The following is a 15,595-nucleotide window of genomic DNA, read 5'->3' as shown; positions in this document are numbered from 1 at the left end:
ATAAAGCAGGAAGTCCCACCCCTAGGCCCCACCCCCAGGCCATGTGCTCAGGAGACAAAAGGAAATCCCAGGAAAAAAAAAACTCAGCATGGCATCCATGCAAACAGACCTGGCCTTCGCCCTCAGCCCAGCTTCCTAGGGAAAAGGGTCCTGGGTCCTGGGAAACGCTCTTATAAAGCAGGAAGTCCCACCCCTAGGCCCCACCCCCAGGCCATGTGCTCAGGAGACAAAAGGAAATCCCAGGAAAAAAAAAACTCAGCATGGCATCCATGCAAACAGACCTGGCCTTCGCCCTCAGCCCAGCTTCCTAGGGAAAAGGGTCCTGGGTCCTGGGAAACGCTCTTATAAAGCAGGAAGTCCCACCCCTAGGCCCCACCCCCAGGCTATGTGCTCAGGAGACAAAAGGAAATCCCAGGAAAAAAAAAACTCAGCATGGCATCCATGCAAACAGACCTGGCCTTCGCCCTCAGCCCAGCTTCCTGTACATCAACTCACATAAAGGTTTCCTCACATGAATGGCCCTGTTCCAGGCTGCTCAAACACTGTTTCATAGCCATATGCGAGGAGTAATTGATATACAGAACAATCTTAAGGATTTGTTTTAAATCATGTAAACAAAGGCTTTCATCACTTTTTTCCCCTCAAGTAATATAACTTAATTATTTTTAAAGGCCCTATTTAACAAGCAATACTGGAAGAAAACAATTTTTTCTCCAGTGTTGTGATACTGACGAAACTCTTCAAGAACCCAGGGCAGCAACAGGGCTTGCTATGACAAGGGTTTCCAAAAGTGAAACACAAAATTGTAACCTATGACATTTTGAAGGCTAACATTGTCAGAAGGATTTGAAGTCTATGTCTTTACCAGTGTAAGGAATACATTGTACCAATGTTGTCAAATTACACTGTATTCTGCTATAGGACATTTCAAATTTTTGTCATCAAACACCTTTCCAACTAAGTAATGCTCTAGGCAATACACAAAAAAGATAAAAGCAAACACTAATTATACAGAGTTATATAGAAAAGGGGCACAAGTGCATAACAGAAAGATATCTAAACAGCAGCTAAAATGATACATTTATACATATCTAGCTAAGGTCAAAACACTTAGAAGAAAAGGAATTCAGTAATCAATGGAATGCATGCAATGGGAGGCAGCACCCCAAAATCTCTTGGAAGAGCATTCCAGATCATGCACATCACAAATGAAAAGGATGTGCTGTGTACCTTCCGGCAGTACTGTACTACAGTACATTGGTAAACAGCAAGGGTTCAGTAAATGACTTGAAGCCACCTTCTCTCAACTGGTGCCCTCCAGGTGCAGAGGTTCAAGCTTTATTAGAAGGTCATTTTTGTCAGCAGATATTGTCCCATAAGGTTTTATTCTGTCTTCTATGCCTTTTCACAACCACAAAAAAATTACCAAGGACACTAATCCAGAACTTGGGAGTTCAATGTTACAAGTACAGGATAAGCAAACCTGATAATCATCACAAGCCAAAGAAACTATGGATGTTCTGAATACATACCTGATACTGATAACATAAGAGAATGAGCAAACCACAACTTAATTTAGAGAAGGCAGAGGTGCTCTTGGTCAGCAAAAAGTAGGTCAGGGAACTCGGCTTCCTACTTTGAATAGGTGTTTGCTCTCTCTGGAAAACATCAGGCCTGTAGCTGTGGCTTTCTATAACTAGGTGTCCAGGTTTTCTGGTAACCAAAAGTTCTTTTGCTCTGTACAATGTGCTCTTTCTTAGAGGTGTCAGATCTAGTCTTAGTGACATGTATCACAGTTAAAATATTTCTTGGATTACTGCAACACTCTCTACATCTTGCTACCTTTCAAGGCTGCTCCAGAATGTCAGCCAGTGCAGTATGTTGCACCCAGACTGTTCACCAAAGATACTGAATAAAAGAGATAGAACAGCTACTCCAAAGGTGGCCAACATACAGATTGAATGCATCCACTAAGTTGTTTTTTACAAAGAGAGACTGTGTCACATACAGAAATTTAAAAACAAGTATTATCTTTCTACAACAAGGAGCAACCCCCCTCCCTCCTTGTTTTAGAAACATGTCCCCAGAACATGCCTTGGTTAAAAAAAACTGCCAAAAAACAAAACAAAAGGAAACAGAAGAGCCTTTCCCCCCCCAATACTGACCTCACCACAATGTATGGTTAGTAGTGACATAGCTTGCACTGAAATGATCTAAAGTGGCTGAAATAGTTCCCTCACAAAAGATGACTTACTTCTGAACTGTACTCAATATATTTCCCACAACCATTTTAACTGCCGGTTACATGATAAAGTCTGGAACAGCTTGAGGCTGCAGGAGCCCAAGTTGTCCAATATGCCTGCTCTCGTCTTTAAATCCCGTAGTGAGGCCCTTCTCCCCACAAACATCTGATGTATGTTTGATACGAACTCAAGCAATGCCCTGCACCATACTCCATCTCCTTGAGTTGGAGTCCCTTTGTTGACAGCCTTCTGAGCTTCTATTTAAACAGGTGCTGTGCCTACTGGATTTTGTTCAGCATGACTTTCTTTGCTGCTATTTTATTTCCAAAGAGGATTGTAGTTCATTAAAAACCAACGTTATGGCACAATAAAAACATATCTTATATTAAATTCTTAAGTCCACAAAGTGCCACAAGACTCTCTAATGTTTTTGCTGTCGCATGCATAATTAGATTAGGTATCCTTCAGTCTCGAGAGACTATGGCAACATGCTCTGTATGGAGGACTTGGAACAGCGTCTACTGTGGCTGAGAAGGCCAATTCGAGAGTGACAATCCCTTCCACACTGAAGACAAATCCAATATGACACCCATCCAGCTCCCTGATTTTGCTGGTTTTAGGACGGCCTCTTTGCCTCAGCCTGCTGGACAAGGGTATCTTCAAATTGGGAGAGGCCGTGATGCACTGCCTGCCTCCAGGCTGAACGCTCAGAGGTCAAGGTTTCCCATCTGTTGAGGTCCATTCCTAAGGTCTTCAGATCCCGCTTGCAGATATCCTTGTATTGCAGCTGTGGTCTCCCTCTGGGGCGATTTCCCTGCACTAATTCTCCATACATGAGATTTTTTGGAATCCGACCATCAGCCATTCTCATGACAGGCCCAAGCCAATGTAGATGCCACTATTTCAGTAATGTATACACGCTAAAAATTCCAGCTCGTTCTCAGACTACTCTATTTGGAACTTTGTCCTACCAGATGATACCAAAAATGCATCAGAGACAATGCATATGGAACGTGTTCAGCTTCCTCTCGTGCCATGCCCAAAGGGTCCAGGATTCACTGCAGTACAGGACATGCATATTCCTCTGGAAATTAATAAAACCTTGGGCATCTTTTATAGTAAAGGACTGATGGAACTGGAACAAATAAACATGCAAGCAGGGAACTCCAAAAAAGACTTTCACAATTGGAACTTGGGGTTGTAGGATTCTTTGTCTGTATTTCAGAGTGACCATTTAAGAAACATAGGGTTGTTAAATGACTTCAGTTGTTCACTCTAGGGGAAAGTGTTCTTTGCTTGTGTCTTGCCTTAATGTGCATGAAAATGTCTAAAGTGCATAATGCATTATGACAAGGACTAGAGGAGACCCCCCTCTGAGACTAGACTGAGCGCACACACTGCTAGCTGTCTGCCCCATTGAACCTACCCTTTCCCCCGAAAATAAGACCTAACCTGAAAATAAGCCCTAGTATGATTTTTCAGGATGCTCGTAATATAAGCCCTACTCCGAAAATAAGCCCCAATTAAGTTAAACCCCGCTTTCCATCATTGTGCAGCAACCAGAAGAAGACGACATGACTGTACAATAAAACATCCCCTAAAAATAAGCCCTAATGCATTTTTGGAGCAAAACTTAATATAAGACCCTGTCTTATTTTCGGGAAGACATGGTAAAACATCTGCATGTAAGTTACATAAAGACCTTTAGTCACTGTAGTAAAAAATGTAATCATATAAATCTGCTATAATCTACATGAACCTATGCCTCCTGTACATGAAGACTAAAGCAAGTTGTTACAGAAATGTATAGCTATGGATCTTCCCTGGCAGAATTAATATGATTCCAGGAAAGAAATAACAGAAAAACGTCAAAAGGCAACCCAAAAGATCTTAATACACAGCACCAAAAAAGAAGCAATACTAGCAAACCATGATCTGCTAAAAACATAGACCTATTTGAACACCTACATAAGATGTATGAGACTCAAATGGGTCCTGATTAATAAAAACAGGGGAAATAGTAACAAGTTATAGTCTGCCCCATATCAGATGATGCCAATAAAGAAACGGTATATCTGATACTTGTCCTCAAATTTCTATTATTTGGCATCTTGAGACAAAATGTGTATTAGGTACCTCATGATCAAACAGGCTACATTGCAACAGATGGGAAAGTATGAGAAATGTTTAAAAATCTAATTCCATTCTACAGAGTTGTTTCCAGGTCTATACCAGTGGTGGCGCGGTGGGTTAAACCGCAGAAGCCTCTGTGCTGCAAGGTCAGAACACCAGCAGTCGTAAGATCAAATCCACGTGATGGAGTGAGCCCCCGTCGCTTGTCCCAGCTCCCACCAATCTAGCAGTTTGAAAGCATGCAAAATGCGAGTAGATAAATAGGTACCACCACGGTGGGAAGGTAAAAGTGTTCCGTGTCTAGTCGCACTGGCCACGTGACTACGGAAGATTGTCTTCAGACAAACGCTAGCTCTATGGGTTGGAAATGGAGATGAGCACCGCCCCCTAGAGTCAGACACGACTGGACAAATTGTCAAGGGGAACCCTTATCTTTGCCTATACCAGTAGAGATGCTGAGAACTGACGCTCAAATCCTCCGGATGGCCAAAGATTTAGAATCACTAGTCTGCACTACTTTCAACATAAATGAATTTGTCTCCAACCCATGAGCAATACAATGACTCTAATGAGGGGTCATCTGGGTGGTAGTGGGGATAGATAGATTATAGATCCTGTAAATCAGATGTGAAAGATTGCAAGAACAAATGATGCTACCGTTATCATTGAAACATCAACGTTCTATTGCAGAGCTTAAAGAATAACCTACGTATAGACATGATTCATCCCTGTCATTGTGAAGTTTGAATACCATGACAGCAAGGGGCTGGGGAGAGAGAGATTGTAGTTATGTCTAGACAACAAAGCAAACCACACATCCACAGTAAGATGTCATCTACCAGTTTTATTTCATTTGTCAATCCTTTCACCATATTACAAATTTGATTGCCCAATGACATTTTTTCACCACATTTTATTTAAACTTTCCAAATGAACCTATCATCAGTCTAAAGCTACTGTCCAGAGACTCACAGTGTAAGCACCAAATCAAATTACTTGTCACCAGAAGAGAAAATTGATAGCAAATTGTAAACATTCAATTAACAGTATGATGCTTGCACAATTCATCCCATCTCTCAATGGCCACAGTCAGTTCACCTAATGTTTATTTTCTTGTCAGTAACTCCCATGCATCTTGGAGTATAGTTCTCCAACAGCCCACAACTTATCTACCTTCCTTCCTACACACACAGCTTCCTGGTATCCAAACATCACTATGATAAGAGTGAATCATATTGGTACCTACTGTTATTCTCTAAGCTTAGCAATGGAATGTGGGTGTCTCAGTAGTAACTGTAGAACCATTTGTGCCAACAACCTTTCACAGCTGATTCACAGGATTTAAGATCGCATGCAACTCTAACAGGTTTGTTCCTTATCCTTGAACCCTTTTCCATCTCTCTGTCCAAGGCACTGCTGATCACATTTTCATCTCATCTAACCCTCATATGTATTTATCCATTTTTATGAGCTACAAAAACCTCAGCACTAATAAAATATAGTACAGCAGACCATCAACATTAAGGTTGAAATTCTAAAATGTTAGATATATAAATGTAAAAAAGGTTATCAAGAAAAATCCACTAAATCAACACAGCACCTGCCAATCACTCCAAATGCTTCTATAAGAGCAGTATGTTCTGCCCTGAAGCTTAAATGCTTCTATTCTAGTCTGGAATAACCAGACTTCCACCAGGAAGAAATTCTACAGCTGGAGTGCAGCCAGTGAAGGGGTACTAGCACATACGGTTGACCTACTGGCCACACTCATCATAGGTACCACAAACAGAACCTACACAGTCTTTAAAACATGAGTTGGTCAGTACTGTGAAAAGTGACTAAATACGGAACCATTTGCACTGTAACACTACTGTTCTGAATCAGGGCTAGCAGCTCCCTTGTAGCTGATACAGAGTTCAAAACTGATGTAACATGCTCATCCCTCACTACCTCCTGTCAACACACAGGCAGTAACATTCTGACCCGCTGCAAAACCCTGAGCATCTTCAAAGGAACTCCCTTGCAGAAAGGCTGCAACAATTTATATATAATAATAATCACTTTAATTACATGACGTCAAGTTGTTACCAGAAGGTTTTCTAGATATATAAAAGTACCAGAGCTGGCTAAGCAGTACCTCCTTTTGATGGTGCTCTGGGACTTTTCAAATCCACACAAGTGGCCGGGTAGGTAATCGAATTAAAAACAGGCACTCTGCATGACCTCAACCAGCCCCTCTCCCAGGAGGCATAATGAGGGTTCAAACTTCCATTGCTGGGCTCCGCAACCACTGCTGCTAGCTAGAGTTACATCAGTTCCCTTGTATATAGAAACAAACACTGAGTGTGTATATGTACATGTATTTGTTTGTTACATACACACAGAAACACACATAAGACGATGCACTCAAGATGCTCAAGATGCACTTATACATTTTCTAAAACCAAGCCAATTCTTCCCCCCCCCCCCCACACACACACACACACTGCCACCACCCCAGATTCCTATGTCCAGGCTTCTCTCAACAAACATGCCTGATCAAAAAACCCTCAGCTGACTATCCTCTCAAAGTGTTCCCTCTATTGCTCTCTTCTGGGTCAGATTAACCCCCTCATCTGTTGCTTTTCTCCTACCTATGTCCCCCCTCCTCTCCATAACCCTCTTTCAGGCAACTATACTGTAATGTCTTACCTTCCACGTGAGAATAGGAAATCCTCATGTACAGCTCCTTAATCTTAATTATCTTTGCAAAACATAACTAAGCTATAAATTAACAGCTATAAATACTCAACTATCCAACAAACAGCAACAGAGCATGGACAGAGTTCCTACTCCAGTCCTCTGAAGATGCCAGCCACAGAGACTGGTGAAACGTCAGGAAGAACCTTCAGAACTCGGCCAAAGAGCCCGAAAAACCCACAACAACCGTCAGATCCCGGCCATGAAAGCCTTCGAGAATACATATCTTTGCAAAACTTCTGCTCTCTTGATCTGCTTCCCCTTCTCATTACAATCATCCCTCCTCTTACTCTGCTTCCCTTCTGTAACCCTTTGTCCTTCTCACCTGGCTCTGTCACCTCTGGAGAAAAGTGATGTCCTCAAGTAGCTTCCCAAATCCCTTTCTTCTTTCATACTCCATCCCGAGGGATGTGTATCTTCCCCTCAACACTCACACCCTTTCAGGTTTGATTTAATGGGACCTTCTCCCACCACAAGCAATGAAAAGGATCTTACACCTCATTTCCCCCCCACACACCCCATGTCACTTCTCCCTTCCTTTACTCTCCCCACATGGGGGAGGGTGTCCTGTCCTCACCTGGGCAACTGACCATTTCTTACCCCGCTTGGCTTCCCCACCCCACTATTAGTGTCCCACCTCTCCTATCCTTCTACTCTTCAGTTGCTACCGACACCCATGCCGCCTAGAGTGGTCGAAATGACTAGATAGGCGGGGTATAAATACAATAAATAAATACAATAAATAAATAAATAAACTCAACCCTCCTGAGAGAGTGTGTTTAGGGTGGCAGTGCATTCCTATGAAATGCTCTCCTCTTCCCAGGTCCAACATGCTTGGAAAAGCCTTCCTGCTGACACGCATCTTGACAAAACACCTATCCTGCACCCTACCTTTCCTCTGAGTCTTAGGAATTTACACAGAATTTGCCTTGCAATGTCAGGCAGTCGTTTCTCTGTTTTGGGACCCAAACCTTTGGAGGTAAGCAACTTATGTAAACACTCATAAATAAGTCAAGCCTCCCTCCAAACCTACCGCTCTCCTTCCCCTCAGCATTCTCTGAGCCCTCCTATTATTATTTTTTTTGGGGGGGGGGAGACATTTCTTCACATCGGATTTCCTTCCTTCCTTTCACTATCCTCACACCTGGAATCCCCAGCCCACACGCTCCTCAATAAATAAACGCACATTTATATAGTACAGTAGGTGTAAATAAAGGGACTCTCCCTCACTGTCCTTCTCCGACCTCTCCCCACAGCATGGAGTGTGTGTGTGTGTGGTGGTGGCGTTTTTGAGGGAATTTCCTCATATTTGGTTCCCCGCCTTCCCTCCGTCTCCCCACATCTTGACCCCAAGCCCCCCCACCTTCTTCTCCCCTCACATCCAGAGACTTTCCCCCTCACACCCGGCGCCCAAAAACTGCCTTTTTTTTTACCTCAGCAGCCCCTCACCAAAAACAGCACCATCCCCCCCACATACACACACTCCCAACCGCCCCCGTTTCCTTCCCCCCCCAGCGCTGCCTCTCCACACAGACGACACCCCCCGCTTCATTTTCGCCTTTCCCTCAGGGAGGGAAACACTGGGGGGGGGGCAAACGACGACGGTCCCTGTCCCTCAGGGGTTTCTTCTTCATCATCTTCTCTTTCCCACCCCCCACCCCCTTGCGCCGCCGCCTCAGCTACTTCTCAGCCGGACCCTCCTCAAAAAAACTCCTTCCCTCACAAACACGGGCGCCTGAGGGGAAGAAACAGCCGTTTCCTCTTTCGCTTCTCTTCCTCCCCCCCCCCATACACACAACCCCCTCAGAAGTACCTCTTCGTCCCCGGTTCCGGAGTGGGGAAAAGTTCTTCGTCGCTGTCCGCCGCCCTCTTCTTCTTCCCCCCTCCCCCCCGAGAAGAGACTCCGTCCCCAGCCGGAGGGAAAAGAGCGGTGGGGCGAAGAGGACTGGAGGCAGACACGCACTAAGACCCGGACCCACCCTCTTCCTCCTCCTCCTCCTCCTCCTCCTCCTCGGCCGCTCTGGCGGCGGCTGGCTTCGCCCTGAGGTGCGGTTCCGGCTTGCCAGGCGCGGCCAATCGGGGCTCGACTTCATCGGCGCTCGGCTCCCGCGCCTGCCCAACCTCGGGGTGAGCCCGAGCGTCGTCGGGCGCCGAGCGCGGGAGAAAGGGAAGCGACGGCATCGGCGCTCGGCTCCTCCGGACTGGAGCCACTTCCACCTCTCCTCGCTGGCTCTCTGTTAAAAAAAAATAGGGGGGGCGGGCCTGGAATGTCACCGCGGGCCAATGAGAGCTCAAGGGACGCACTTCCGCATTCCAGGAGGGAACGCACTCCCTCGGCAGGGCTGCGCGAGAGGCGCGTGCTTCAGGCGGCGGGGTTTCGGTGGCGGTAAAAGGCGTCAAGGGTCTTCCTGGATTGCTATGGGTTTTTGTTTAAACTGTTAGGCGTAGGGGGGGGGGGGAGAAAGGGGTGTATAAGATTTTTTGTCTCTCATGAGCTAAAAAAAAACCTTGGGTACTCCTTATGTTTGGGTTGAAAGCGTATTTATATAAATATCCTGTGCCAGGCAGCAAAATCTCTTGGATCATCCCTAAGGTAAGGGATGGCAACTTGGAAGACGTCTTGAAATCGAACAGTAGGAATAATTTTTTTAAAAAAAATAGGGCTTATGGGAGCAGAGGTCCAAAAAAAAGGTTGTTAGAACAGGGAAGGAGAAAAACTAAATCTTCACAGTGCAATTCACCATCAAAGGTATGGCCACCATTGTGGGGTTGGAACAGGGCCGAAGCACCATGGGTTGACACAGCCCTGTTGGACATAAAAGTAAAGGTAAAGGTTCCCCTTGACAATTTGTCCAGTTGTGTTCGACTCTAGGGGGCGGTGCTCATCCCCGTTTCCAAGCCATAGAGCCAGTGTTTGTCTGAAGACAATCTTCCGTGTCTTCAGACACATGGCCAGCGTGACTTAGACACACTGAATTGGTACCTATTTATCTACTCACATTTTGCATGCTTTCAAACCGTTAGGTTGGCAGGAGCTGGGACAAGCGACGGGCGCTCACTCTGTTATATGGATTCGATCTTATGACTGCGGGTCTTCTGACCCTGCAGCACACAAAGGCTTCTGCAATTTAGCCTGCAGCGCCACCACGTCCCCTGTTGGACATACTGATCTCAAATCAGGGAGACACAGAAGGCGTCTCCCAAAAGAATCCATGCACTCCATGATCAGCATCTGTCAGCTGGGCCACTCCAGAAGCACCAATTTGAGGTGATATGAACACCACCTTTCCAGATCTGCTGGCACAACTTCTGTGCTGGCTGGCAAAAGAGCCAACTTAGGGGGCGGAGAAGGGAAAGAGCCTAGTTATTCCAGACCTGAACCTCTCCTCAGTCCAGACTCAAAGTCACTAATTTGGCACACAGCCTGGGATTACTAGCATACTCCTAGTAATTACTCACATCCCTACACTGGGAGAGGTTTGGATTCAACACAACCTCAGCTGACTTACTGTCAGCTCAAGCCGCTTGGCTGGCTAGTTGGAATTGGGCAGGCAGTAACCTAATTAGGACCAACCAGAAGGCCATAAAGTACAGACTTGGTGACACATAAAACACACTGCTGTATTGTGTTCTCCAGAATCCTTCACCATAGTAAGTGGCACAGAAAAGAGATGGGAGGAGAGGTGGACAGGTCTTAAAACATAAGGAGAAACCAAAAGCTTTTGTGCCTTTTTAGTTGCTCATAAAAACAAAGAATATCTGTGAGTCTGGGGATTTTTTAAAGCTACAAAGTAATCTTCATCTTTGTTTTTTCCCTAGGAAAGGACAAAGAAGAATAAAATACATGAGGATGTACAGGATTCTGGCTTACCAGAAGAAACTGGTGTGGGGCTTTTTACTCAACAACTCCAACTACCACAAACCACCTTAGCCAGGATATACACTGTGATGTAAAAAGCAAAGTTCTTCTCAAAATATTCTCAGCCCAGGAATTTGCTATCAGTATTAGAACTGAGTGAGTTTGTTTTGTTTCATTTTTGTTGTTCTTTTCATTTCAGCACTGTAATTTGGATAAGAAAAGTAATTTTGTTGGAGGTGCTGTTTAATAATTTAAAGCCAGAAAGTTTTACTAATCTGCTACTTAACGCAGAGATCTTCAGGAACAGCAGAGTCTATTTTCTACCCTATGTCCAAGATTTCCCCTTTTAGCACCAAGTGACCAACATGAATCTGACCCAACTCTGGGAGGCAGTGGAAGACAGGAGGGCCTGGTGTGCTCTGGTCCATGGGGTCACAAAGAGTCAGTCATGATTTAACGACTAAACAACAACTTCACCAGTATCAAGCCAGAATTTAAACAGCAGGTCTACTGTGCTTAATGGATTTACTTACAGCACTTTATAAGTTTAAGAAACTTTAAATCAACATATTAATATGGAAAAACGCTGTAAAGCCTTCAGGATGGGCCAGGCCCAGTACATTTGGCTGCCTGAGGCATTGCAATATACCATTTAAGGCCGCTAAAGTGATTTGGGCACGGAGCAGAAAATCCCACAAATACTGCCTTATTCTTCCTAGCAGTAGAAACACAATAATAACAATGCAAAATATGTTGCTTTTCCAGCTAACATTTTCTGCCTGATTCTGCCTAATGGTAGGGCCGGTCCAGTTCCAGGACAGATCAGAGGCATCTAAGAACTGCAGCTCGGGATATCCAGCAGTTCAGATAAGTACTGTTCAATAAATAATACCTCTTTATGATAAGTTCTCCAACTCTTCATAATTAAAGAAGGATTAAAAATGTAGAATGGTCCTTGTCCTTACCACACAGGTCATGCTATTGCTGAATTTAGAAGGTTTCTTTTTTTGATTAAAACTCGCAGAACCCACAGCCAAGATGGCCACCGGCCCAGAAGCAACGAAGTGTTGTCATGAAACAGAGGTCTGCATCCAGCTGTAAGGAGTGTCTTCATATCCTTTACCACTTGGTTCTCTGGTTGAAGCAAAATGCACCCGGAGGACTAATGTGGCCTTGGTAGCCACATTTGCGGTAAAGAAATCAAATAAATAAATAATGTAGTTGTCAATGTTACCTGAGAGATTATTTTCTTCCTTATAAACCCATTCAGTCTTTTTTTTTAATCAAGCCTTTTCTGTGTAGTCTGATCTACTACCTATTTTATGGGCAATGCAAACGTTGTATTAAAAAAAAAGACATGACAAACTGCTATATTTTAACGTAAGCTTTTGTGGAACATGTTCACTTTGTCAGACATAAGAGTCTGAATTCAGAAACTACAATATAAATAAGAACATGAATACTGCTTCATAGCCAATCAGGCTGTACACATAAACAGAAATTAAATTATTAAAAGATAGTATTCAGCATCAATATAAATACATATGTATTTACGTATGTATAATAAAACATTCATACAAGGCTCTAAGACAGAAAGACAGGGGTGCTTGGTTGCATTTCACACTGAGCAATAATTTTGAAGCTTGGTTCTGTAAACAGCAACAGTGATTAAAGGAAGTAATTAGAGAACGACGGACTTTACCTTTGAGCCTTGTTCTGAAAAGGTGGGTCTAGTTAGCTGGGAAGAAAAATACCAGTAGAAAACATAATTATTGCAGCTGGCAATGACTAAAAACACCTAGGCCAATATTTAATCCATTGTGATGGGTGTCCAGGACGTGTATATATTTTATCCCAGCTGTCTCCCATTGGATTTTTCTTTTTGCAGAGACTAACAAGGCTATAACTTCAAAAACTACAATCCTATTTTGTGTTTATTGCTTTTTCTAAAAAAAATGTTGTACGTGCTTTGACATCTCTAGAGCGAAGTGATTTGCCTATGATTCATGTTATTGCTCTTCTTTCTTCCTGCTGCTTGAATGGCCTTTGACACTGAAAAGTTAAGTTAAAGAGCTGGAACTCACATGTCTTCCTTTGCTTTCATATTTCTTGCAGTAGCTCCTGTTTTATGGCTAATATCCTACTGCTAGTCCCAACTAGAGTAAATTGATTAGATCACTGCTGAATGGCAGTAAATCCCATTGGGTTAATCATCCTCTTCTACCTCAGACTAGCAATAACTGCTACTGCTCTTTCTGTATACATACTTAAGTAAACTATATTCATGTTTAAATTCAACGTTTATCTCAGGACTGGGCAGACCTATGGCTTTCCAGATATTACTGAATACTAATCCACCCCTATCCAGTGGTGCAATATGAAGGAAACTGTAGCTTATCAACATGAGAGCTAAAGATTCCTTACCTGCGATTTATATTTATTTATTTATTTTATTTACAAGATTTTTAACCGTGCCATTACCAATGGTCTCTGAGCGGCATTATTAAATATTAATAACAGGATATTAATATTAAAACTTTAGAACCACATTAAAAACCATTAAAATAATACCCAATATTATAATAATACCCAATATTTTAAAAGTCAATTTATCATTAATAATATGATACAGTTAGGAATTTTACTCGGGTCTGCCCTGCTGAAAAGCCCTCTGCATCCATCCTCACAATACTTGCTCAATCTCCCTTCTCTTTCTCCCACCATTTTTAAAAACACTGATCTTTTCTCTCTTTTTTTTCATGAAAACAGAGTTTCCTACTTAGAATTTTGGGATGTCAATTTCATGCAAAAGGTAAAAGTGCAAATTTGGACATGTCTACTCAGTATTAAGTTCTGTTATGGTCCCAGGTAAGGTAAAGAGAATAAAGGGTTGTATAGTGTTGTAACCTTACACTGCAACCCATGCACGTATCTGGAATTCATTATTATGGAAAAAACTGAAATATACATATATATACTAGAGCTTTGGTCAATTCTAGACATGGGACATTCACGATTGTCTTCTTCACCAGCACAGGTGGCTGTCCTGATCGATACCCACCCCCAGAACCCACCGGTCCACTTACTGCTTGTGGCCAGCATTGTCATCCACATGACAATCACAGCAGTAGCCCGGCTGGCACAGTCCCCACCTCCCTGCTCGGCTGGCCACTCTGGCGAGGAATGGGATGACAAGTCTCCCTGCTCAGCCACTGAGTGGCCGGCCGAGCAGGGAGGCAGAGCAGCACTAGCCAAGGGACTGCTGCGACTGACGTACTGTCAACAACGCCGACTGTGGGCAGTGAGTGGTAAGTTGACCGGCGGGTTCGGGAGCGGGTGTTAATCTGGCTGGCCACCTGTGCCAATGAAGATGAATCTCCCATGTCTTGCCAATCCCATCTCTGTGTTTGGTGCATGCATTCAGAGCCCAAATCATCAACAAAACAGTGCAGAAAGCATAAAAGAGTACACATTTTCAGAATCCACCCCCTTAGCTAACCAGAACTTAAAATAGTGAAAGAAAATTTATTTATTTATTTATTTATTTATTGAATTTATACCCTACCTATCTGGTCAAACGACCACTCTAGGCGGCTTAGAAGCATGTTCAGTTATATATATTTACTTACATTTTACAAAGTTTAGTTACAAACGAAATAATAAAAAGGACAGAAAAGGGAAAAAGATGATATATCAACCATATGGCTATGAGAGATTCATCCTGACTTCATGAAACATGGTCAAAGCTCAGCAGGAACTACACTGTTTCCCCGAAAATAAGACCTAACCTGAAAATAAGCCCTAGTACTGGATGATTTTTCAGGATGCTCGTAATATAAGCCCTTCCCCAAAAATAAGCCCCAGTTAAGTGAAATCCCGCCCTTCACCCTTGTGCAGCAACTAGAAGATGATGACATGACTGCAAAATAAAACATACCCTGAAAATAAGCCCTAATGCATTTTTGGAGCAAAAATTAATATAAGACCCTGTCTTATTTTCAGGGAAACACAGTAATTTTATTTTATTTATACCCCGCCTATCTGGTCGTTGCAACCACTCTAGGCAGCTTACAACATAAAAACATAAGAAATATAAAAGACAAGGTAAGATAAGGTAATGGCAGCAAACAGACAGGAAAAGCAGGTGGAGGCTTGCCTTCAGGCTAGGAGTCTGCTAATTGGTTAGTGGCAAAGGATTGACACATGAGACTGCAAAAGTCCCCTCCCACTGATACGCGGCATTAAAAAGACACACAAGATTGTTAGATTTTCCAAAACCTCTTCTCAAACTTGCATGCAGCACCTTCTCAGTGAGTCCCATCTCGCCTCGCAGGTTCGATCTCTTGGTAGAGGCTTGGTCAGGATGTCTGCTGTCATCATAATGGTGGGACAGTAGATCACCTGGATGGTTCCCTTCTTGGTCAGGTCACCTACTAGATGGTACCTCATGCCAAGGTGTTTGGTGCATGCATTCATCTTCACACTCTGTGACAGTTTTGCATTGACCTGGTTGTCTTCCATCATCTGAACAGGCATCTCTTCTACTCTAAAGTCATTTAGTAGCTTCTCTAGCTATAGCCGTTCTTTGCATGCTTCCAGTGCAGCAAGAAACTCAGACTCT

General features: G+C 43.4%; 1 protein-coding gene and 1 long non-coding RNA gene across 3 annotated transcripts in view; one reads left to right on the top strand and one right to left on the bottom strand.

The window, feature by feature from the left end:
• The window catches only part of TAOK3 (TAO kinase 3), a 165,963-nt gene extending 156,770 nt beyond the window's left edge, over positions 1–9,193 (bottom strand). The window contains exon 1 of one of the 2 annotated variants that reach the window (XM_072983472.2): positions 8,929–9,193. The gene's annotated coding sequence lies outside the window, so the exon portion shown is untranslated. The remainder of the gene's footprint in view (positions 1–8,928) is intronic. The other variant, XM_072983471.2, reaches the window with a different exon arrangement.
• Positions 9,194–9,426: 233 nt separating this feature from the next.
• LOC110086279 (uncharacterized) lies at positions 9,427–12,207 on the top strand. Its single transcript, XR_012081944.2, has 3 exons — positions 9,427–9,708; positions 10,935–11,130; positions 11,740–12,207. It is a non-coding gene; the product is annotated as an uncharacterized LOC110086279 (long non-coding RNA).
• The last annotated feature ends 3,388 nt before the right edge of the window (positions 12,208–15,595 follow it).

This window comes from Pogona vitticeps, chromosome 14 (genome assembly GCF_051106095.1).
Source record: "Pogona vitticeps strain Pit_001003342236 chromosome 14, PviZW2.1, whole genome shotgun sequence".
NCBI classification, from domain to species: Eukaryota; Metazoa; Chordata; class Lepidosauria; order Squamata; family Agamidae; genus Pogona; species Pogona vitticeps.
This window is presented reverse-complemented; position numbering and strand designations above follow the sequence as displayed.